Raw genomic sequence first — 25,523 nt, forward strand, 5'->3', positions numbered from 1 at the left:
GATAAGCAAACAGAAGAGGAGCAATGAACCGCGGCCATTCCTTTGGCTGTTCGGCGGCCATGCACCTAAACATCTTCTTGAGAGTCCCATTGAACCTCTCACACAACCCATTACACATGGGATGATGAGGCGTAGTTCGCAGGCCTCGGATGGACAACAACCTGAATGTTTCGTTCATCATTGCAGAGGTGAACTGCGAACCCCGGTCACTTAAGACCTCCATGGGGATACCTGCGTGACAGAACACTTCAATCAATGCCTCAGCAACAGTGACGGCCTCTATATTCTTAAGGACCACGGCTTCAGGCCACCATGTGCTGATTTTTTTTTTTTTTAATAACAGAACGGAGGAAGGAAAAACAAATGGGGAAAAAAAAAATAATCCATACACCAGATTACTGGTATCCTCTTCATAAAATATCTGTAACAGTTAGACTTGAACAGTTGTGGGTTGAAATTTGGAGGAAAACAACTGTGGGAAAGCGAGTTCCAGAGAGATGCAGTTCGGGAAATGAAAGAATTCTGATAGGCAGAAGTTCTGCAATATGGTTGAGTGACATTCCAGTCATGAGCGCTACCAGATGCTCATGTAGCACGAGGGAAGGCATGGAGAGGTGGCACCATGGATGCAACTTCGTCTGAGCATTTGCCAAAAAAATATCTGTAAAATAATGCAAGGGAGGCAACATTCCTTCTTACTTGCAAGGGAGGTAGTTTATATGTAATGGCAGGGTTGTTAATGATTCTAACAGCTTTATTCTGAATTTTGTCTAGTTGTCTTAATGCAACCTCTCCACAGCCATTCTACAAGGGTGAGCAATATTCAAGCTGAGAGCGCACATGACTCTTATAAATTATAGCTAACTGCTCATCGGCGAAGAAGTTATGGACTCTGTACAATAATCCAAGTTTCTTTGAGGTGGTTTTAGCAAGTGATCTGACATGAGAGGTCCAGCTGAGGGCACTGTTGAGTGAGACAACAATAGTGAGGATATACTTTGATCCATCACTTGCCGTAGGAGAGATTGGCCCAACAATGTCAACTGCTACTCTCTTGAATGGTTCAGAGATTATAGGCATTGGTTTCAGTGGCACAGGACAGACACGTCCCTGGTCAGTGGTATGCTGACACACATCACAGGAATGCACAAGCCTTGTTATTTCCTGTTCCATTTCTGGCCAGAAAAAGTCAGCATGGATGTGGTCAGAAGTTTTCTTTTGGCCCATGTGACCTCCCATCACTGAACGATGACCTAATTCGAACACTGCTCGGCAATACTTCGCGGGAACAATGAACTACAGTCGAACCTCGCCCTGGGGTGTTTGTGACTCACAATATAGCCGTCCTCGCTTACGAAGGAACCTGGCTTGACCTCCCCGTGAATACCTAATCACTTTACCCTCCAGCTTCTTACGCACTGAGGCAAGTGTCGGGTCAGACTGTTGTTCTTGGAGAACATCTTGACTACAAATCATATCTTGCAGTGTTGCAACGGTCAGCGGGGTGACACGATTCGGAGCCTTGGCCATGGCTCGTGTTACTGCAACAGCTGAAGTCTGAGTAGCAACATCTACGGTGCAACTGTTTTTGACGCTTGGTATGTTGCTGATAATGAGGTCAAACAAAGGTTCTGGCATGACAATAGCAGCTATCAAGCCAGTGTAGAAAGGAGATGCCACCTGGATACGTGCCTCAGGGAACAATCTCACTGATCCATCAATGTCTAACTTGGATCTGCTTACCTGTGTACTCGTCGGGCCGAACTAAACTTTGCTTGACGGAGCAACATGAGGAGCCATTATCTCTCAGGACATTTACAGAAGCACCTCCTACAAACCCTGGCTGAACAAGAAAGGCAGTGTTACTGGTGGAAGGGTCTGAGGAGGTAGCAGCCAGTCATTGCTGAGACTGCGGAACGAACGATGCAGCAAATGTGGCGCCCTGAGAACTTGATGCCTGAGGGGTCATGCTTACCATCTGAGGAGTTGGAGCATTGACCACCTGAGATGGAGAGTTCACTGTCACTGGGGAGCTAGTGAACTGTGGGGAAGTACCTGTACTGGTGGGATTGGCACCACTGTGCGCTTGTTGTGGAATGAAGGCTGCATTTGCATCCTGCCTTCGATACACTAAAGTCGATTGTCCTGACTGAGGGTTACATGGTTTGTCCTTACCCTGCTGGTGCTTGAAATACCAGTACTGCTGCTGGTTAGGGTTCTGCTTGTCGTACCGCTTCCACTCAGGTTTCTGGGTATTTTGCCCCTGGTCCCTCTTCTGTGTTTTGTTTGGACCTTGGCCATTATTCTGAGAACGGCCCTGTTGCTGAGGTTCAGTCCGAGATGGTTTCCCAGATTTGTCAGCTTTCCTGCTCCAGGCGTGTTGTTTACGAGTTGATACCCGTATGCAGTGAAGAATGCATCAGCTTTCTCCACCATTTGGCTGGCATCCCATACCTGGCAGATCTTAAGCTGAGCCATAATTTCAGCAGGCCACGACTTTTCTAGCTGCGTGCGCAGCATAAGGTCAATTATCCTCTCACGCCTGGAAGGAATTTCATCTTTCTCCATCCACTCATCTAAGTAAGCAGTAAGCCAATCAAGAAACTGAACGGCAGTTTCTTTTTCTTGTAAACCACCCTCATAAACTGACTCTTGGCGTTGTCAACTGTGAGACCGTACGCTTTGACAAGTGTGGCCTTCATCATCTCATACGTGAGATTGTCTCCACGAATTCTGTGGAGAATATCAAGGGCAGGGCCCTCAAACAATCTAAGAAATTGGAGCCGTTTAGGTGCCTCATCCAGCTGGTACAGCTGAGCCATGTCTTCAGAACGAGCTATGAATGGCTCGATTCGTCCGCCTTCCTTGTATGGAGGAAGCTTGATGTGTGGGGTCGCCAGAAAATGTGCAGGGAGAGTGCTTGTGGAGCTTGGGCCAGCTGCACCAGATGTGTCTGAAGCCAAGGAATCTTGCTTGAGCTTCAACATCTCAAGATCATGCTTCTCAGGTGCCTTGCACTCTGCACATCCGTGTTCTTGTTCTCTCTCTCGTTGTTCTAGCTCGTATTCATGTTCTCTTTCTCGTTGTTCTCGCTCGTGTTGATGTTTTCTCTCACTTTGTTCTAACTTGAGTTCGCTTTGTTTTTGCTCATGTTGACGTTCTCTTGCGTTCTTCGCGCTGTTCTCTCTCATGTTCACGTTGTTCTCGCTTGTATTCGCGTTGAATTCTACGCTTTTCGCGAGCATCATTCTCACGTTGCTGCTCGTAACTAAACCGAGAGAGTACATATTCTTTGACTTTTTCGGGGTCGCTAATCCCCATATCTTTAGCTTCCTGTACATAGATATTAGTAGTCATGGTGCTAACTCAGTTTGAGTAAACTAAAGACTAAGTACCGACTGCTATTTTGCAGAGAAATGCCAATAATCAAGAGTAAAGAATATGGGCACAGGTTGGTGGTGACCAGTTTTATCTAGTTAAACTGATAAAGAAAGAAAGAAAAAAAAAAAAAACTGACTGTGAAAGCTATTATGTAAAATTCATAGAAATGAATCAGTAATCACTAGTAAGATAGTGCCTATAGGCTTTAATGATAAATACCTAAGTATGAGTGAGTGAGTATTGTCTCATTAATAGCTTTAAAGCTAGGAGTTAATATACTGGAATGAGGTCGCCAGATGTCAGGGGGGAATGTGAATTTAGTGAATGAGAATGATTTGCATAAAATGTGCTTAAAAATAGAGACAAGGAATTTACTTGTGAAAATCAAGCAGTAAGTTTTACTTTATGCCGGCTTACTTTGTCAATTCTCTAAGGACAAGAATTTATAAACTTTTTCAACAGTACACAGCAGAGACTGATTACTCACGCGTGCACCCAGTTTCTTGCTGCAGCCTCCACAAACCCACAACATCCACTACAGTACATGGCAGCACATCCACCCACACCAAGGAACATCAAAACAACACCCAGCACACGATACCATACACAAATACTGTCATCTCTCCCCCCCTCACCCACCTCAGACCAGCTTCCAGAAGCATATCCTCACTCAGATCACTCGCCGCTCCATTCAGTCACTTAAAGACAACACACAGCTGCATGCACAGCCTCCTGACATCCACCCTTCTAATCCTATCTTCCTCGTGAGGACAGGGTCCACCTGGCCAGGCTGAGATGTGGGCACCATCCAGCCCTCTTAAGCTACCAGAAGAGGCTGGATGACTCCGTTGCTGATGCCTGTCCAGGATGCAACACAGCACCCCATACTATTACGCACATTATGGAAGACTGCATTGCACACAATCACCTATGCAACTACACAACATACACTCTTTGAGAGCTCTGTGGGAAAGCCTGATCTCGGCCATGGCCTTCCTAAGGGACTTGGGGCTGTTCGGCCAGACTGCCTAGGGAACAACTACTACTACTACTACTACTCACGCGTTCTGTTTGTTAGTACTGTTAGCCTCTTGAGAAAGTAACTCCACCCCTGACAGTCAATAACTAATGCTATTAATGATAAACAGGTTCTTGCCGGTGCATTAACTCCTGGCTGGCACAATAGATTTAAGCTTGATACAAAAGTACTGGTCCAAGTACCAGTTATGAATAATGTAAAGCGTTTGTGCAAACTAGGAGTGGCAACTAAAATAAGCTTAATGTGGAGAAATAAAACACGAGTTTAACTACATTAAGCCCAAAGAAAAGGAACTGTAAATTTATTAATTACAATGAAATAAATTTACGTTACATGAGTCTCAAAATGAATTAAAAATAACAAGGAGAATACACTCACTCGCTCATTCAAAAGCTAAACACTTAAACCTAGGAAAACGAAAAGAAATACTGGTCAGTGGAGGGGAGCTAAGGCGGAAAGAACTGGACGCCTGCGGAGGACAGACGCTGCAATACGCTAAACTCTCTTCGCCGATTCAGCGTCTAGGTGGAGATTTCAGGAACTCGCTGTACAATGGCGGCGCTTCTCCAAGCTGGGCACAACGGTCCTACACTTGCGACGATCCACGCCTGACTAACTTCAAATTATGAAAGAGGGCGAGGGATGGCCGTGTGAACTTCAACGGTCAGCGGAAAGAAAGTGAGCGATATTCGCTCACAATAAATCACTCAGTGAAGGCACCAATGTCGTGCATACGAATGATCACTTGTGAAACAGCGAGAAATGTTCTGAAAACCGTCCCAATCGAGTGAATGTGAGGACGGTTGAACTGAGTGATGCACAGTGGGAATTCCACTAGAATTCGTGGTTTTCCCACTGATGTAAAATGTCACGAATTTATAAATACGCTTGCGTGAATTCGTGACATCCACCTCTGGTAGAACATCAAGCCAAGACAAACACACCCGTCTGCCACCATGCGGAGGCATAGCCAATCCACCCCCTGCACAGGAACGCTGTTCTATCCACATCCAAGTCAACGTGGTCCAGACTTGAAGTGGTAGAGTGAAGCGAGTCCATCCACTGATACTGCCAGAAATTCAGCCTCTAACCATTACTCCAGAAGAATTTGGTAGTCTGCAAGAATCTTACCTCACTCTGACAGGACTTTGGGACAAGGTTAACTACAGAGAAGTGGAGAGATCAAAGGATGAGTCGTCATTCCAGTATCTTTGGTCCGATGGCTTACTATACCGTAAGTGTATCTCGTCCAAGCACACTGAGAAGGTTGGTAAACTCTCCCTTGTTGTCCCTAAAGATTGCCGGCCTGTTATTTTGTCTGTTGGACATGAAAATCCTTTGGCTGGTCATTTTTTACACAAAGACCTGCATGAAAATAGCCGATAAATCTCCTGGCCAGGTATGGGTGTGGACATTCTGGATTTTTGCAGGTCTTGCGATGTACAGTATGTCAAAGAATGTAATCATAGGGCAGAGTTAGACCTGTGCCTCTACAGCCTCCCCATATAATGACCGAACCATTTTCCAGGATAGCCATCGACCTGGTCGGACCTCTGTTGCCTCCCTCATCAGAAGGGCACCGATACATCCTCACCCTCATCGACTATGCCACTGGATTTCCAGAAGCTGTCCCCCTTAAAGATGTTGACTCAATCTCTGTGGCAGAAGCTCTACTCTCCATCTTGTCCTGGGTTGGAATTCCAAGGGAGATATTATCTGACCAAGGTACGCAATTTACTTCCCAACTTAAGGCACGATTGCATAGGCTCCTGGGTGTCAAGCCATCTTTTACTACTCCTTTCCACCCCAGTGTGAACGGCCGTGTTGAGAGGCTACATGGCCCTCTTAAAAGCCTCCCTACGCAAGTTGTACGCCGAAAAGCCTCGTGAATGGCACCGCTATCTAATTCCCACCTTATTTGCCCTCAGGGAGATCCCCAGTGACAGGACTGGATTCTCTGCCTTCAAACTGCTGTGTGGAAGTGCAGTCAGAGGACCACTGTCAGTACTAAGGGACCTATGAGAAGATTGCAATCTCCAGGATGACGATCGGTCCTCTTTTAGATACTTAATAGAGTTGCAGGATAAGTTGGCTGAATCAGCAAAGATTGCTGCTCAGAACGCAGAGGTAAGCACTTCCCGATACAGGTTATACTTTGATATGAAGTCCGAAGCCCATCGGTTCCAGCCTGGCGATGAGGTGCTTGTTTTACTGCCCAACGACACTAGCAAACTCCTAGTCGCCTGGAAAGGTCCTTACAAGGTATTAGAAAAGAGAGGTAAGGTCAATTATCTCATTGAATGTCCCAGAGGTCTAAAGTTGCATCATGCTAATTTACTTAAACACTACTTCCGTCGTTCCCAGGTCAATTTCGCTGAACTCCTTGAAGTCTCTCCTGAGGATGAGAAAACTCCGAACAGGGATGAACTTGCTTGCACAGAGGATCCAGAGGATGAGTATTAGACTCCCAGTGACACCCGACGGCAAGGTCGATGGAGATTTGAAGCCCTAGATCAATACCAACCTAGATGCAGAACAATGGGCTACCTTACTTAAGCTTATCCATGAATATCTATCTATCTATATACCTAGGCTGCTTTCCCCAAGGAAAGGGAGGTAGCCAAGACAGGACGACACACTCCCCATTTACTCATCCATTCAAACACATTCATTCGCATCTTAGCCCCAGCGGGGAGAAGGGACAGATCCTCACTGCACCACACCGCACAAGGGTCAACTGCGCAGTGCAATCAGTGACATCCGCAGCAGGGCCCAACAGCAGAGCTGGTTTACCCCAGCCACATCATAATAAACCCATCCCCTTACCCGCACCTGACCTGACAAGCTGATCAGACCAATTGCTGGAGAATATCCCCTCAGGGCTGCGTCATCATTTATTCATTCACAATTTCTCTCCATTTATTTATGTCACGCACAGACACTCTTCCTTGCTCAACATACATCCCTCTCGCGTCCAGCGCTCTCCACACTGTCCATCCATCCTATTCGTGATCTCCCTCTCAGTCTTACACCTCTCACATCAAATCTAGTTATTTTTTCACCAATCACTCATTATCCATTCTCTCCATATGCCCAAACCATTGCAACACCCTCTGCTCAACTCCATGAATATGATGACATTTTTTCAGAAGTTCCTGGATGCACATCTACCATCGTGCACGACATCATCCTCACTACTACCAGTAGAATTCAAGCAAAGGGAGGGACGGGAAGAAGGAGTATTTGTAAGGAGAGTGGAGAGGTTACAAGAGGATGAGAAAAAGGCAGAGTATAAGAGAGAAGTGAAGGAACAATTGGGCAAACATGAATTGGAGCAGATGGGGGACATGGAAGGTGTGTGCAGGATATTTACAGAAGAAATATGTGCAGCATGTGATGTGGTGTGTGGGATGAAGAGAAGGCGGAGGGGGGTGCAAGGAACAGCGTGGTGGAATGAAGAGGTAAGACAGGCTGTGGCACAAAAGAAGAAAGCATACAATGAATGGATGAGAAATAGGGGTGTGGAAGAAGTTGAGCGGCAGAAGAGAGAGTTATATGTAGAAAGAAAGAGAGAGGTGAAAAGATTAGTAAGAGAGAGTAAGAAGAGAGCGGATGAGGAATTTGGAAGGAATTTCAGTGTAAAGTGGAGGGACTGTAAGAAAATGTTCTGGAAAGAGGTGAAAAGAGTAAGACAGGGTGGAAGTGAAGTTAGCAGGGGAGTGAAAGGTAAAAGTGGTAGATTACTAGTGGAGAAGGGAGAAAAAGTGAGCAGATGGAGAGAACACCTTAAGGAATTGTTAAACATAGAGGATGGAAGTAATGTGAGTATAAGTGGCTGGGGAATGGCTGGGAGGAGGAGGAAGGTGAGAAGACAGGAAGAAATAAGTAGGATAGAATTTGTGGAAGCAATGAAGAAAGTTAAATCAGATAAAGCCCCAGGAATTGATGGAGTGTGTGGTGAAATGCTGAAGTATGGGGGAGAGATAGTAGTAGAATGGATGTGGAAAATGTGCAGATTGGCCTGGAAACAAGGTAGAGTCCCGGAGGATTGGAAGTCAGGTATAATTATTCCCTTGTACAAAGGAAAAGGGGAAAAAGAAGTGTGTGGTAATCATAGGGGCATCTGTCTTCTTAGTATAATAGGAAAAGTGTATGGTAGGATACTTATTGACAGAGTTAGAGAAAGAACAGAGGAATTAGTTGGAGAAGAACAGGGAGGCTTTAGGAAGGGAAGAGGTTGTGTAGATCAGATATTCATTCTTAGATCTTTAGTAGAAAGGGAAAGAAGTTATATGCGGCTTTCATGGATTTGGTGAAAACATATGACAGCGTGGATAGACAAGGATTGCGGAAAGTATTAAGAATATATGGAGTAGATGGGAAGTTGTTGAATGCTGTGAAGAGTATGTATGATGGTGCTAAGGCTGCAATGTGTGTGGATGGTGAACTGAGTGAATTTTTCTCTTTGAAGGTTGGGTTGAAACAGGGATGTGTCATGTCTCCATGGTTATTCAATCTGTACATGGATGGGGTAATAAAAGAGGTACAAGGTAGGGTAGTGGATGTTGGAGTGGCCCTGGTGAGAGAGGTTAGTGTTTGGAAACTCCCTGTACTGTTGTTTGCAGATGATACTGTGTTGTTGAGTGAAGATGAAGGAGAGCTGCAAGGCTTGGTGGATGAGTTTGGGAGAGTGTGTAAGAAACGGAATCTAAAGGTGAATGTAGGGAAGAGTAAAGTGATGGTCTTTGAGAGAGGTGAAGTCAGTGAATGTACAGCGAGGTTGGATGGTGAGGAATTGGAAAATGTGAGTACGTTTAAGTACTTAGGTAGTGTGATGAGTAAGGATGGAGGTTTGGAGGGTGAAGTGCTTGAAAGAGTATAGCAGGGAAGAAAGGTTGTTGGTTCCTTGAAAGCAGTGATAAGAAGCAGGGAAGTGAGCATGGAAGTGAAAAAGTTACTACATGACAGTATTGTGCTACCAACTCTAACGTATGGAAGTGAAGCTTGGACGTAGCTGGAAGGACACAAGTCAAGAGTGAGAGCAGTGGAAATGAGTTATTTAAGAGGAGCCTGTGGAGTCACATGGAGAAACAGGCTGACGAATGAGAATATAAAGGAGCGTTGTGGTGTGGATGTGGATGTGATAGGAAACGTTAGGAGGAATACACTGAGGTGGTTTGGCCATGTGGAGAGGATGGAGGGTGAAAGACTGACGAAGAGAGTGTATGTGAGTGAGGTGGAGGGGGGAAGAGGGAGGGGGAGGCCAAGGATGAGATGGAGGGATGGGGTGGAGAGGTATATGAGAGAGGGGGGTGTGAGTTGGAGCGGGGCAATGAAATGGCGGGGGACAGGGCGACGTGGAGGAGATTTGTTTGTGGCCACCCCGAGCAGGATTGAGGCGTCTGGCAATAGGTAGATAGATAGATAGTCTACGCGGTCCCCATCCATCTCAAGCCTTTCTTTGAAGAGAAAGTCAATAGACTTTTTGAACAAGGTATTATCAGACGGTCATCATCGCAACCTTCTCCCCAGTTGTAATGGTACGTAAACCTGACAGATCTTACCGCATGGCCATCGACTGTCGTCGCCTAAATGCTGTCACTGTTTTCCACGCAGAGCCCTGTTGTAATGTTGAAGAAGACTTGTGCAAATTCTCTAGGGCCAAATTCTTCTCGGAACTAGACTTGTGCAAGGCATATTATCAAGTCCCCTTATCTGACAGGGCCAAGCCTTTAACAGCCTTCCCCACGCACCTTGTTCTCATGGAGTTTTGCCGTCTCCCTTTTGGGCTTGTCACCGCATGCGCTACCTACATCCGGCTTATGTGCATTGTTCTTGCAGGCCTCCCTAATGTTTCTTTTTAATTCGATAACGTCTTTGTCTGTTCCTCAGAATGGACCCAGCACTGTTTCACCCTTAAAGCTGTGTTTGACAAGATTAGGACCCATGGACTTACCCTCAAGAGCTCAAAGTGCCACTACGGGTTCCTGACCATCTAGTACCTAGGTTTCATTCTCGGTGGAGACCATCTACTACCTCAGCCCAGCAAGGTGGAGGCCTTGTGCCGCATATCTCCTCTGCCAACAAAGAAGCTTTTACGTGGATTCCTTGGTATGGTGAATTTTTACAAGGCATTTATTCCACAGGCTGCTAATTTCACTGCACCCCTGCCGGACTTGCTAAAGAATACGGTTAGAGTGCCTCTGCCCTGGACAGATGATTTGGAAAACTGCTTTAACCACTTAAAGTTTGTGTTGTCCTCCAGTCCGGTATTGCGGCTCCCAGACGTCAGCTTCATCTTTGTTCTCCAGACTGACGCATCCAACCGAGGTGTAGGGGCTGTCCTGCTTCAGTATCATCTTGGCTGTCCTCATCCCGTTACATATGCAAGTTGAAAACTTCTTCCACGAGAGATCAGATATTCCTCCATAGAACGTGAGTGCCTAGCAGTGATCTTTGGTACCCTAAGATTTGATTACTACCTTCGAGGACGAGAGTTCATCCTTGAGGTAGATCATAAGCCCCTCATCTACCTCCAGACATTCAAAAGAAAAAATGACAGGCTCCTGCATTGGGCTCTTAGTCTGCAGGCATACAAGTTCCGCTTAGTCCATGAAGCTGGGGCAGACAACATTGGTGCCGATCTCCTTAGTAGAGTCTTGTTTGCTGTAATACCAATCTCGAGTGACTTGCGTGTCTCGCTTGGTCAGTTTGATTTTTGTATGTTCAACATTCCCTGTAATTTTGTACAGAAGATTTGACAAGAATTTTGCTGATTTTAATGCTTAGTTCTTAACGGTCTGCAAACAATGGGCATGGAAGGAAACTGATGAACGTTAACTTGGTTAGTTGTAAAGGAGACTGTTTTTATAACTGAGTAGGGACTTTTACCCAAGGTAGATGTTTGTAAACATTTAACTCATTTTTTCGAACGTTTCCATTTCATCCTGGTTCCAAGCGGAGTTTCCCATCTCAGTCTACCAGGAGTAGACTCTTGGTGGGGGAAGTCGTGTAAGGGGGAAAACTCCACTGTATTCATGTACTGCTTCACTTGAGACACCTGCCGCCCTCAAGATCAGGTCGACACCTTCTCCAGTTGGTTTCATTGCCCATTCCACGTCTTCGAGCCTGTCTCAACATTTCAACAGAGACTACCTGTTGCCTGATCTGGGACAAGATGGCAGAGAGCTTCCACGACTTGAAGCAAGCACTGCTTCCACTCCCTCCACTCTGGCTGGCTGTTGTTATTGTGTGTGCTTTTGTGTATTGTAAATACACTCAATCCTTGAGTAACACTTGGTTGAGTAACACGTTTTTGTTCTAACGCGGTCATCATAATGAGACAAGTCATGTCAACACGCGGAAAAACTCGAGCTCACGCGGGAAGTCAGCTGGCCTGGCGACTAAATTTGAAAGTCGCGCGCGATGACGTCACCCTCTAAACTCTGGGTACTTTTCCTGGGCACATAGTTCCATTCTGTATGGGTATTGATCTCAATACCACACCCAGCCACCTAAGCCAAGCAGCCCTAGTGGGATAGGTTAGGTGTTAGGTAGAAAAAATTTTGCCTGGGAAACACACTGAGCATATTTTTGAGAAAAACCTATGGTTAGTTTTGAAACAACTGGGCGAGCATCATTCCTGGCTGAGGGTTCCCGGTAGTGAGATGAATACGCATACAGAATGGAAATATGCTTCATGGGCACACTCAAGGCCAAATGGTTAGACAAACTTTATGGGTTTCGCAATTTCAGGGGACGAAATGAAACGAAAATGTATGCTAATCAGGAAAAAAAAAAATCCATGTGTTCTCGTGAGTTAGGGTTCAGTTCCACATTCTTCATTCGATTTCATGCTTCCCAACACATTTCGGACCAACTGGGCATATGGTTATCAGTCCTTTCTCTTGCCTCACCTAGTTCTTACCCACTCATAATGGGTTTTGCAGTTTTAATGGACGAAATGGAATGAAAATGTTTGCTTGACAAAAAGTTACTCTTTTATCCATGTGTTCTTGTAAATTAGCGTTCAGTTCTACATTCTTCGTTCGATTTAGTGCTTCCCAACACATTTCCAGCTAACTGAGCATACGGTTATGTCCTTTCTCGTGCCTCACCTAATTCTACCCCACACTCATACTGGGTTTCACAGTTTTAGTGGGCGAAATGGAACGAAAATGTTTCCTAATTAAAAAAAAAAAAAAAAAATTCATCCATGGGTTCTCGTAAGTTAGTGTTCAGTTCCACATTTTCGTTCGAATTCATGCTTCCCAACACATTCAGACCGGCTGAGCATACGGCTATAAAATCCTTTCTCGCATCTCACTGACTTTACCTCACAGTCATACCAGTTTCGCAGTTTTAGGGGACAAAACTGAATGAAAATGTTTGCTAACCAGAAAATAAAATTACTTCCATCCATGTTCTCTCACAAGTTAGCGTTCAGTTCCACATTCTTCGATCTTCCTGATAGTCTTGTATTTTTCGGATTACTTATGGGAGGTAAATAATCGTTTCATGCTAAATCTGTTTCCCTGTTGTTTTTAGCTGTGTTACACTGTGTCAACTCATTTGACTCGTCAGGGTTACAGCGAAAGGGCTTGTCCTAAATGTTAACTACAATTGACCTAACCTAGCCTAACTATACCTAATATTTTAACCTAATCTAACCTAGCATCCAGTTGGGAAATTGGGAGACGAAAACCACCTTTGAGTACGTCAAGACAGTCATAGGTACGGGTTAAGGAACGTGATGATAAAATGTGGGAAGTTTTTCTGCAGGAAGTTGTAGTTTATCACCCTTAAAATAGTCAGAAAAACACCGAAAACAAACTGGAGGAATATGAATTGAATTGGTAAGGTCCTTCTACTGCTGTATGTAAAGCGTACGTTTACCGAAATGGCAAAAAAGTGTGGAGTACATGAAAGCACCATCATAACGATTTGGAAGGACCAGGAGAAGATAAAGATCATGCGAAGGAAGTGATGCGAACCTGTAGCACTGAAAGTTTATATTTGTCCTGAAGCTGACTGAGAAGCTTAGGCCTATAGGGCGTTATGTGGAGCGTCAGAGAAATTGTCATTTTTACTCCTCCTTACCACCTTACCCCACGTAAATTACCCCCACTTATATGCACCATCAGGTAAAACAGTGATATAATCATTGTAATTAAGATTACCAATGATATTAGAAATAGCATTAACAAAAAAGTCGGGCTAGGTACCCTTATGTTGATACGTAGCTTCCCGGCATTCATTCCCCACCCTTCACCGGTAATGTTATCAAAGTCTCACCTTCTCGTATCATGTGGCCTTCGGGAGAGACGTTAGGCCGTATGGTTAGACTAAAATTTATGGGTCTGGCAGTTTTAGAGGTGGAAATGGAACGAAAATGTTTGCAAAAAAAAAAAATACTCTTTCATCCATGTGTTCTTGTGTTAGCATTCCGTTTCATGTTCTTCGTTCGATATCACTTTTCCCAACACATTTCAGACTGACTGAGCAGTTTAGCCATGTGCTTAGTCTGTCTGAAAAGTGTAGGGAAGCGCGATATCAAATGAAGAATGTGAAACGGAACGCTAACTCAAGAGAACACAAGGATGAATGTAATTTTTTCTGGTTAGCACACATTTTTGTTCTGTTTCGTCCCCTAAAGCCGTCAAACCCATGAATTTTCATCTAACCATATGGCCTAAGGTCTCTCCTGAAGGCCACATGATACAAGAGATGGCGAAATTTTGACAACAACAATGGGGTTGAGGGAGGGAGGAAAATACCGTGGAGCTACGTATCGATTAAAGGGTACCCAGCCCAACTTCTGTTTTTGTTAATGCTATTTTTAATGCCACTGATTTTTTTATTGACAATAGTTATGTCTCATTGTTTTACCTGATGGTGGGTGCAAGTAAGGGTTAATTTACGTGGGGTTAGGTTGTAAAAAGGGGTAAAAGTGAGTTATGAAAAGTCGCCAGAACACATTGTACCATTATACACACAAACATATTGTCTGAGTGACGTGGATTTGGGTACCACGGTCCTTGTCCAGTCCCTATTGACCGCGGTACTCGAGGATTGAGTGTACTGTGTTTTGCCCTTATTATTGGCGAGAGAAGTTCATTAAATCTCTTCGCATTTTTCTGTTGTTTTACCTGCCACCTGCTCATTGTTCTCACTCTACATTATTTAGCTTGGACATACCTGGATCTGTGGAGAAGGGAAGTGAGAGGTATTCGTACTCGTCTCCTCACAGTTGCATACAGAACGTTATAAAGGTCTAATATATAAAATAACTCAGGAGGAGGTTATAGAAAGCCTGATGTAGTAAGCTAACAATCATATGGTCCTTGGAGGTATTGTTGGGATGATGAACTGTTGCCTTACTGTGTATTTACCTCTGTCAAGGAAGTTATGTTTTTGCTTGTGTTGTTTGTTTGCTTGTCTGTTTTTTTGTGTGTTTCTGTCTGTTAACAGGATTACTCAAAGAGTTATAAATGGATTTTGATGAACTCTGTGGAAGGGTGGCCATGGGACAAGGAAGACATGATTAAATTTTGGGCCGGATCCGGATCCTGATCCAGAGTATCCTGCACAATACAGCATGACCTCACTACAATGGATTTCAGTAGACCGGAATTCGCTGTTTTCGAAGTCAAGGAGCCGACCGGAATTATTTGTTATTTGTCAGGAAAACTCTGAGAAAGCTAGAAGCGGTCCAGAGTGCCTAACCTCAGGGCAGGGCGGCTTTACTGCCTGCACGGTTTATGTTCGTGCATTGGTTGGTGATGGGCTGACGGCGTCATTATCGTTCCCCTGTGCTCGTGCCTCAGTTTGACCCACATCATTTCCCTAGAAGTCCCTGATATACTGCTCGAAGGTGACAAGTGATAAGTGAAATATACAAAATAAACATCTTTAGTTTGTCAAATCATAAGTAATAAGGTGCATAAAGGGTACAGTACAGTACAGTATTTGAAAAGTGTTTAACCCTGGATAGGAAAGGATACACTTTACTGACGGCTCAGGAAACCTGGGTCCAGTTGGACCCACTGTTGAAAAAAAATGTAAAAAAATACTTGAACCAAATTTATTATGCCCAAATAAGTACTAATGTGAAAAAATAAGAATTCTTGAGTTGAACCACACCAAGTAAAAGAAAAAAGGTGAATAAACTTAGCTCTGAGAAGTGAAAAACAAAACCAACAGGTAAATATGAATGGGTGAAGGAATATACCTATATGTAGGAAACGTTTAAAATATAATCAATAATACTATGTGTATTGCATCTTGGAGAGTTGGTCTTCATGAGAAACAATGACTTATCCCTGGACAGGAAAAAAAAAAAAAAAAAAAAAAAGAGGAGGTACCTGGAACAAATGAAAATGACCAATTATTGTACCTATGATTCTGGGTATATTTTCAAAGGTATAGATGAAACATGTATATTGCCATAGAAGTAGAAATAAACTTGTCCTACTATATAGATATTAGGTCCTGAAGCATCAGAACTCATTTACATAGCTTTTACTGGAGCCACACAGACTTGTTTTTGCCCCACAGACTACTGGGGGTCATTTTGAGGGGTGACAGTAATGAGCCGCTCTTACTGTCAACTTCAGTTACCATCAGAGGCTCATCTGGGGGTGCCAGAGGTGGTGAGGCAACAGTAGTATGTCTGGCAGCAGCAAGATTGGACATAGATGGGTGAGGGGAAGGGTCAGGTGCATCACCCTCAGAGGGATGAGTGGCACTGGGCACAGCTGGCATCTCCCTCATTACCTGGCAACCACCAACCTCATATTCCTCACTACCAGGAACTCCAAATAAGTCAATGGTGACTTGGTTCACCATCATGGCCAGATGTTCTCCTATAAAGCCACGGTTACATGCTGTCATTCAATCTTGAAAAGGTATATACACTCAATCCTCGTAAATCACGGCAGTTTGGGTCTGGACCACTGCCATGATTTATGAATAATAACTTTTATGTGAAAAATTAATTTGGGTCTGGACTTTAGCCAACCCGCCCCCTACAGCACCCTACCTACACCTATCTAGGCACCATCAAACACAAACATACAAATTTAGGAATATTCAGTGCATGTATTAAATAGAAATAAGTCATGTTAAGGGATCTCACCTTAATCCTATGACGAAATTGCTTAAGTGAATGGAGTGGGGTGGTGTTGGGAAGAACTTAGAACCTCTCAGCACTTGTTCTTCCCAAACTCTTTCGCCAGCTTTAAAAACTTCTCTCCCCTCTCAACGTGACGAATGAGCTCCAAATGTTGACTGTACAACAACTGCAGCAGCTTCTTGACGCCATACTGCTTAGAGCGCTTCATCAGGGGGTCGGGAGGGGCCGTGGCACGTAGGAGGCGGGGGGAAGTTGCACAAAAAAGGCAGGTAACTCTCATACTCCACGACGACGGTCTGTAGTGTGTGGACTGGCGGGACAAGAACAACAACAACAAGGTGGCATTAGTATGCACACATATGCCACCAGGGACGCGCGGTGATTGGTTGTTGGGTCGCGATTTTCAGTTTGAATGCCGCAGTTTATGGTTCTCCTCGGAAAAGGCCCACTTGGGTGCCTAGGCCCGCGATTTTCGTGACTTAACAGTGATTTAACCCGTCACGTCCCGAGATATTTCGCACCTCTGACACCCCCCAATCCCGATGTATTTTCGAAATTTTTTTGGGGGGGCTAAAACCTCCACTTTTGGTGAGAAACATCGAAAATTCATAGAGAAATAGCTCACTTGAGGTTTAAAATACTCAATCCAGGTATCAGTACCTCCTTACCTGACTGGGTTTTCTAACAGGCTGGCACCAAAGAAAACGAGTTCTATGGGAGGGTAACTATTTCATACCACTCATAAATGGTATTTATTTATTTACTTGGTACGAATTTATATGTAGTATGAGAGTATATTGGTTTTCAAACAGTAATATATGCATTATAAGCATTGTTTCACTCACTGACTCATCACCATACCTGACCTTCTTTTGCCATATTACCTGATCATTATTTCTGACTGTTTCTTCTTCTAATGCTATGGAAACTTTGTCCTCCACATTGTAGCAGCCGTGGCTCAGTGGGTTAGAGCACTCCGCTCTGGCCGAAGGGTCGGAGGATCGAATCCACCCAAGGGTCATTGGTAGACATCAGGAAGGGCATCCGGTCATAAAATGCTACATGATCCAGTCCAAAAGTCCTCTACCCAGAGGCAACGCCTTAGCCCTTCGGGGATACCTGGCGTAAAACCAATTACAGTATTATTATTATTATTTATTATTATTTTTTTTTTTTTAATTTTTTTTTTAATCACTCTGGCCCTGAATGTCTTTACTGGCCAGGTCACTGGTAACAGGTGAATTGCCGAGACAATGGCATGAAGGGGGGAGGGGGGAGGTTATGCGATGTAAGGCATTGTCCCTACTTGGCATCTTGTAGAGGAATAGAGGAAGGTGTCCCGTGTGTACATACGAAAAATCACGCGCGAAAATTGAAAATTGTGAAAATTAAGGACCTTGCAATTACACAATGTACCAGTACGTTGTCGGGACTGGCAAATGCAACATGTTGCAACGTACCCATACGTCAACAGGACGGGGCGGGTTAAGGTTGCCAGCAGTCTGACGGCCACCTAGCCGTGATTTGTGAATCCGTGATTTATGAACATGCAATTTATAAGGATTGAGTGTAAAATAAAAAAATATATATATATGTATATATATATATGCAGTATATATACAGTATACATATATTTGTACTGTTTTTACCACATGTGTAAAATGTTGGTAACACTGTTTCAGGTATACCTCTCAACCCACTGAACATGGTTAGCCAAGGTATAGTCACTGACTCTTGTATTTACACATACACAAGCAATGCAAATGAAGGTCACAAGAAAAATTTTTATATCATAGATGAAAAGGTGACTCCAACTGGAGTCACAAATGCTTACCAATTATGCTGTAAGCAATGGAAGCAGGGAGGGATATCCTTGAAACTGAGCTCTGCACACAAGCTGACTCCAAACCACTGAGCTCTATAATATGGAGTGGCTCTCTCATGGCTAACACAGTGTAACTGATGTAGCCACCGCCAGGGTGACGCTGGTGTAGCGGCAGCCATGTTACACCTCGCTTGATGCCCACGGTTATTGAATTGAGGTGTTCGTTGGGTTTTTGAAAGCAGCCGGTGATTCCGTAATATGGAATGCCATGGTCAGCTGTGCAGCTTCTGGATTAAAAAATGGATACAGGAATTCATCAGAGAGAGATAGCATTACCTTTCACAAGTAAAAAATATATCTTGTTGCTAATTCTATAAGATTATTGCCCCCTGTGGTGGGGCATGAAGATTTTTCCCTGGTATCTCTGCATGATTGAGGCCACTGAAACAGGCCCATTTATCTCCAGTCTTTCTCTCCATGTCCTCTTCTCTTCTGTTCACACTCTCTTGTAGATATTTCCATGTTTCTTCCGGCCTTTATCAATCAAGACATTCGGTTTCATGACATGGATAGTGCCATAAAGGGTAAATTCTGCACTGCAGCAACCTATGGCATTGTTTTATACTCATTGGCTAAATGTACCTGATATAATTTGTTGAACTAGACAGAAAAAAAAATCATAATCCATATATGTTTCTGTATTATAAGCAAAAAGTGTCTCTTTATTAATAATCACTGCTTAGTGGAAATGAAGTATTTGAATTTGAATTTAAGTGTCAGTGTTTCAATATGGCTGCCAAAATCACACGCCCATGGCAGAGATAGCCTCTCCATATTATAGAGCTCAGTGCTTCAAACCAAACCATGATTCTCAGCCACTGAAAATGCCTAAGTTACCGTGCAAAAATTGAAAAGTAGAGTGCATTTGACTCCTCTTGGAGTCAGCCTTTCCTATCAAGGGTTAAAATTTATACTAATACTTTCTAAATGCTAAAAAATTAGAAAAGGAGTCTGAATTAATATTAATATATATTTAAGACGTTAAGCTTTAATCACACTGCAAGCGGTTTGTGTGTTCGTGCGTCGGTTGATGGTGGGCTGGTGGCGTCCCTATTATTCCCCTGTGCTCTGCCTCGGTCAACCCATGTCATTTCCCCCCACAGCATTTCCCCAGATCCCTGATATACTGCCTGACGGCGATAAGTGAAGTACAGTAAAAGTCCTATTATTCAGCAGCTGATTGTTCAGTAGATCCGACATTTCGACAGTTTTGAGAAATAGTTCCATTTACGAAAATCATTGATTGTTTGGCAGATGTCCGGAATCATCTCTGCAGTCTAGGAAGTGTTATCTGTGACTTGTAGGCCTAATGTTTCATTACACTTCTGTATGTTCACTAATTTCTATATTTTTATTCAGATTCAGGTATAGTACTGTATTGATTACAATATTGCACAGTATCATACACTACAGGAACCACCCCCACCAAATTAGCGAATGTTACGTTCCAAGCCCCCATGCTAATTCTTGAAATTCTTTCATTCTTGATGCCTTCCTGAAAATGACACTTACTGGTAATTGAGTAGCCCATGAACCACTGACACTGTAATGCATTACCCATAAATAAATGTTGCTTGTTAACCCCTAATACGCGGCCAATGGACAGCTGACCCCCCCCAGGTGGCGGGGTTCGATCGCAGTCTGAGTACCTGTAGGAAAATATTAGCCAAAAATCAGAGATTAACCCTAGAACATTATACTTGGTATGGCAGGTAGTACTTACATTCAGCTTTCTCCGGAGACAGGTGTTGAGCCTTCGTGGACTACCCAAGGACTTGTGGAGACTTGCAAAGTTGGGTAACCAAATCTTCACTTTCACACCTCCAGCAACCCAGTTTCCCCTCTACCACAGCCTCATTCTGTCACAGTAAACTTTATACTACAACGTACAGGTAGTTTGGAATCCGTATTTGTACAATAAGCACTGAAAATAAGGCTAAAATCAACGAAGCGTACGTCCGACATGCAGTGCGGCGGCGGTCTTCCCGTCACTCAACAAACATTTCCATTTTCACAGCTAAAAACACATATACTACATTATTTTCGATCATATTACTTCCCAAAAGATCACCGCAGCGCGCTTTTTATTCTGCCTTACTCCCGTCACTTTATTCTCGTTCCTGTCGGCCGCTCGCATTGACTCAGAAGAGCTAGAACTCGCCATAATGTCACTTTGAAAGCCTGCGGTAAACTGATGCTAAACAGGGGCAAACTGTGCGAAAAAAAGCTAGTGTGACAACTGGGGAAACAAGCGTTTCCTATTAGCATAAACTGCTTGTGAGAGGAGAGTGCAGATTTACAGTTCTGAGCAGTCAGAGCGCTGCCATGTATCACAGCCAGGCTGGCCGGGCCGTGGTGGTGGGGGGGGGAGGGGGGAAAAAACGCGATACTTGGCAACAACGGAGGTCAGTAGTACAAAGGTAAAGTATGCTAATTGTAGCTGAAGGGTGGTGGTACTGATAGACAATACCAGCTGGAACATCCTTGCCAGTGTTTATTCAAAGTTAACTCGAATCGCAAATGCGACGATCTGCCGTTATGTCCTTTTTGGCGAGCGTCGCAAATGCGACGCCGTGCGTTTTAGGGGTTAAATCAGTTTCCCCGTTGTTTTTAGCTGTACGGCTATGACAGCTCTAGTATTTTTATTCCTCAGCATAATGGTGGAAGGTACTGTCCTGTTTAACTGAACCTAACCTAACCGAGTTTAACTGTACCTAATAATTTAACCAAACCTAACCTAACCTAAAGTCACAAAAATACTTAAAAATAAACTGGAGGAATATGAATTGCTAAGGTCTCTCTGATGAAAGTTAAACGTACATTTAGTGCTCATTCTTTTGTTTGTTTTTGTGCTTAATGTGAAAGAGAGAGCATTGATGCAAACAGTTATACAGAGATAGTCCGATTATCCGGGCTCTATGGTGTTAAGGGGTGCCTGATTAATCCGAAAGCACGATTAATCCGGCGGAAACACAAGTACTGTACTGTTAGACTGATTTATTTACCAGTAAATGTACACTTAAGTACCAGAAAGACCTTTCCAGTTCAATATATATTCCTCCAGCTTGTTTCAGTATTTTTCAGACTATATTCAGTTTGGTAAATCACGTTTTCTTACTGAAAGATTTCCTCCCTCTTAGTGTTGTCACGCTCTAAAGCTGTATCTACGATTGTTTCCAGCACAATGGACGAAACTCATCGTACTCAAATGTGGACTTCGTTTCCCAACTTCCCAACTGAAGATTAAGTTAGGTTACATTATTAGGTGCAGTTAAGCTAGGTTAGGCCAGGTTTAAACACTTAGATTAGAACAGTGTCTTCTGCCATTACGTTAACGAATCAAAGAGTCGTCACACCAGAACAGATAAAAACAGCGGGGAAAGATTTAACAAGAAATATTTATTTACCAACCCAGAAATAATCAGAAAAATATAACAGACTATCAGGATGAACTTATTTGGTAAGGTGCTTTTACTGCTTACAGCAAAGCGTATGTTTACCCCCCTCAAATACTCAATGTTCGTGAGTTCAGAAATTTGTGTGCTCCCGTGGCAGACCTTATACCATTTTTTCAAAGTTATAAAGTCAGTTTCTTTTTCTTACAGATGTGAAAAGACTCGTCTGGTACACCTGGCTTTTTCCCCTCCTCCCTAAACCCATCTTGTGATTTGTTATGATTCGTGAAAGAAAATTAGGGGGCATGTTACATTAGAATTTAAACAAAGTTAGGGTGCATGTTACTTTAGCATTTAAACATATCAGCGAAAATATCTGGGCTGAAAGGACCGCCGAGCTGTTTGGGATGGTAGAGTAGGGTCGTATAAACATACCAGTGACCTTGGTTCCCTTCCCATAATTGTTCGCAGTTTTTATGGCTCTCCCTAACTTAACGTTACTGACACCGGTACAGTAAAGCATTGTTCAAGGCTAGCAGCCATAAGGGGTTAATGGAATACATTATTGTTTGTATCAATACTCTCTCTTTCACACATACACGAACGAACAAAAGAATGTGCAATAAATATACACTTAACTGTAAGGAGCAGAAATAATTATGCTCTGTCGGTCCGAAATGTGTTGGGAAGCGACATCGAACAAAGAATGTGGAACTGAATGCCACCTTACGAGAACACGTGAGATGAAAGTATTTTTTCTTATTAGTAAACATAATTGTTCCATTTCGTCCCCTATAATTGTGAAACTCGTAAATTTTTGTCCAAGCATACAGCCTAATAACCTTACCAATTCAATTCATATTCTCTAGTTTGTTTTTGTATTTTTCTAGTTTGTTTTCTTATTATCATAACGTTCCTTAAGCCTTACCTATGTTTGTTTCCGGCATATTGGAAGAAACTTACTCATAATTAGGGTGCATGTTACATTAGCATTTAAACATATCGGCGAAAATATCTGAGATGAAGTGGCAGGCCGCCTGACTGTTTGAGATGGTAGAGGAAGGTCGTGAAAACATACCAGTGACCTTCGTTCCCTTCCCATAATTGTTCGCAGTTTTTTATAGTGCTCTCTAACCCATCCCTGACACCGGTACAGTAAAGCATTGTTCAAGGCTGACAGCTATGATGGGGTTAATGGAATGCATTATTGTTTGTACTAATACTCTCTTTCACACATACAGTACACTTAAGAACGAACAAAAGAGTGAACAGTAAATGTAAGAGGAAGAAATAACAATGCTCTGTTGGTCCGAAATGTGTTGGGAGGCGCGATATCTAAGAATGCAGAACTGAATGCTAACTTACGAGAACACATGAGATGAGTATTTTTTTTTTTTTATCTGATTAGCAGACATTCTTGTTTCATTTCGTTCCCTAAAACTAGGAAACCCATTACTTTTCGTCTAAGCATACAGCCTAAAGACTTCACCAATTCACTTCATATTCCTCCATTTTGTTTTCTGTATTTTTCTATTTTGAGGGTAGTAAATTACCTTCTCTTGCTGAAAGATTTTCCTTTTTATCACGTTCTTTAAGCCGTACCTACGATTGCTTCGGGCATAATGGAAGAAACTCATCGTACACAAAAGTGGATTTAGTTTCCCAATTTCCCAACTGGAGCCCAGGTTAGGTTAAATTAGGTTAAATTATTAAGTAGTTAAGCAAGGTTAGGCTACGTCAGGAGTATCAGTTGCCTCACCAAACTCCATCCTACCACCCTTGTGATCGAGTTGTGAGCAGGAGGTGTGGGTGGGGGCAGGGTGAGCAAGACTCTCTCTGGTTTATCCATGCCTCTCTCCCTAGAAACTGGATGCTTCCTGTTTAAACCGGAGCTATCGTACGGATAATTCTATGAATTACTGTACCACTGAACCATTGGGTCACGGCCCGGATATACCGAAAGCTGGATAATCCGAGCCTGGATAATCGAGCTTCCACTGTATATCCCATTAACCCCTTAGTAACCTCCGGCACTGAACAACTTTTTACAGTACCGATGTCAGTGATGTTAAGTTAGTGTGAGCTATAAAGAAAACTAAACAATTATGGGGAGGGAACGAAGGTCACTGGTATGTTTACATGAGTAGCTACGATTCCAAGTAGTTAGGCGGTCGGTTAATCTCAGATGTTTTTGCCCATTTGGTAAATACACCGTAACTTTATCAATCTTTCCGTGACTCATAGCGAATCATAGCATGGGTTTAGGAAGCTAAATAACACATTGCTAGGTGAGCCAGACGATTATCTTCCCATCTTTAAGAAAAATAAATTGATTTCAGAAGAATGGAAGAACTTTAAGTACTCAGAGAGGGATTTAATTTCTTCCATTTTCTTATAAGATGTGAAGATAATTGTCTGGCGCGCCTAGAAATGTGTTATTTAGCTTCCTTAACCCATGCTATGATTCGCTATGATTGACTGGAGAATTGATAAAGTTACGGTGCATTTACCAAATGGGCGAAAACATCTGAGATTAACTGACCCCCTGACTGCTTGGAATCGTAGCGTTGAGTCGTGTAAACATACCAGTGACCTTCGTTCCATTCCCATAATTGTTCACAGTTTTTCCATAGCTCACTAACTCGACATCGGTACTGTAAAGGGTTGTTCAATGTCGGAGGTTATTAAGGGGTTCATGGAATACATTACTGTTTCCATCAGTACTCTCCTTTCACATGTAAACCAAAAAAACGAACAAAAGAGTGAGTGCTAAATGTAAGTTATAACTTTCATCAGAAAGACCTTACCAATTCAGATCCCTTTACTTTATTTTATGCAATTTTCCGACTATTTTATTTTGTTTGGAAAAAGTACTGTATACAGTACTCACTCCAAACATATTTGTAATAATATAAGTTGTGATGAGTTCACCAATACAAGTGATGTACTGAGCTGGTAGGTAATATTCCGTATCATTTCGGCCATCCAGGAAGTGTTATCTGACTTGTAGCCTACTGTGTCATTACCCTTGTATATGTTCACTAATTTATATATATATATATATATATATATATATATATATATATTTCAGATTCAGGTATAGTACTGTATTGATTGCAGTATTGTACAGTATACAGTACTCTCTCCAAACACAGTTGTAATACCATACCATAAGTGGTGATGACAGTGTTCACCAATATATTTAGGGTACTGAGTGGGTAGGTTTTTGATTATTCGGCAAATCTAATTTCTCGGCATCATCCTAGTTCCATAGATGCCGAATAATGGGACTTGTACTGTATACAGCAAAGTGAACATGTTTGTAAGATCGTAAAAATTAATGTGCATAAAGTGTACAGTACAGTACGGTATTTGAAAAATGCTTAAAATTAAGTACACCACACAGCACGCAAGGTAGAAGCTACACCTTATTCCTGTCCATAATTCAGCTCTTTGCCAGTGAAGAGAATCAGGAGGAGGATTCACTGTTCTTTGACGATAACCCTGAAAATAATGGGTAATGATTTTGAAGGATTTGCTCTGAAAGATCCTTCAGCAGGTGCTGCATGATGTTAAACACCTGGCAAGGTGGGGGGGTAGAGAAGGATGAGCCAAGGAGGGACTTTCAGGTGTCTTCTGCTACCTAGCTGGGCTGCGTTTCAACAGGTGGAGCGCCGTGACGGCGCTTTC

The 25,523-nt window shown here is 43.0% G+C and overlaps 1 protein-coding gene across 1 annotated transcript in view; it reads left to right on the forward strand.

Moving 5' to 3' along the window:
- The window catches only part of mRpS17 (mitochondrial ribosomal protein S17), a 231,456-nt gene that overhangs the window by 172,593 nt on the left and 33,340 nt on the right, over window positions 1-25,523 (forward strand). The window lies entirely within an intron of this gene.

Source organism: Coenobita brevimanus, chromosome 111 (assembly GCF_032717465.1).
Source record: "Coenobita brevimanus isolate Jiangsu-jjx chromosome 111, ASM3271746v2, whole genome shotgun sequence".
NCBI lineage: Eukaryota > Metazoa > Arthropoda > Malacostraca > Decapoda > Coenobitidae > Coenobita > Coenobita brevimanus.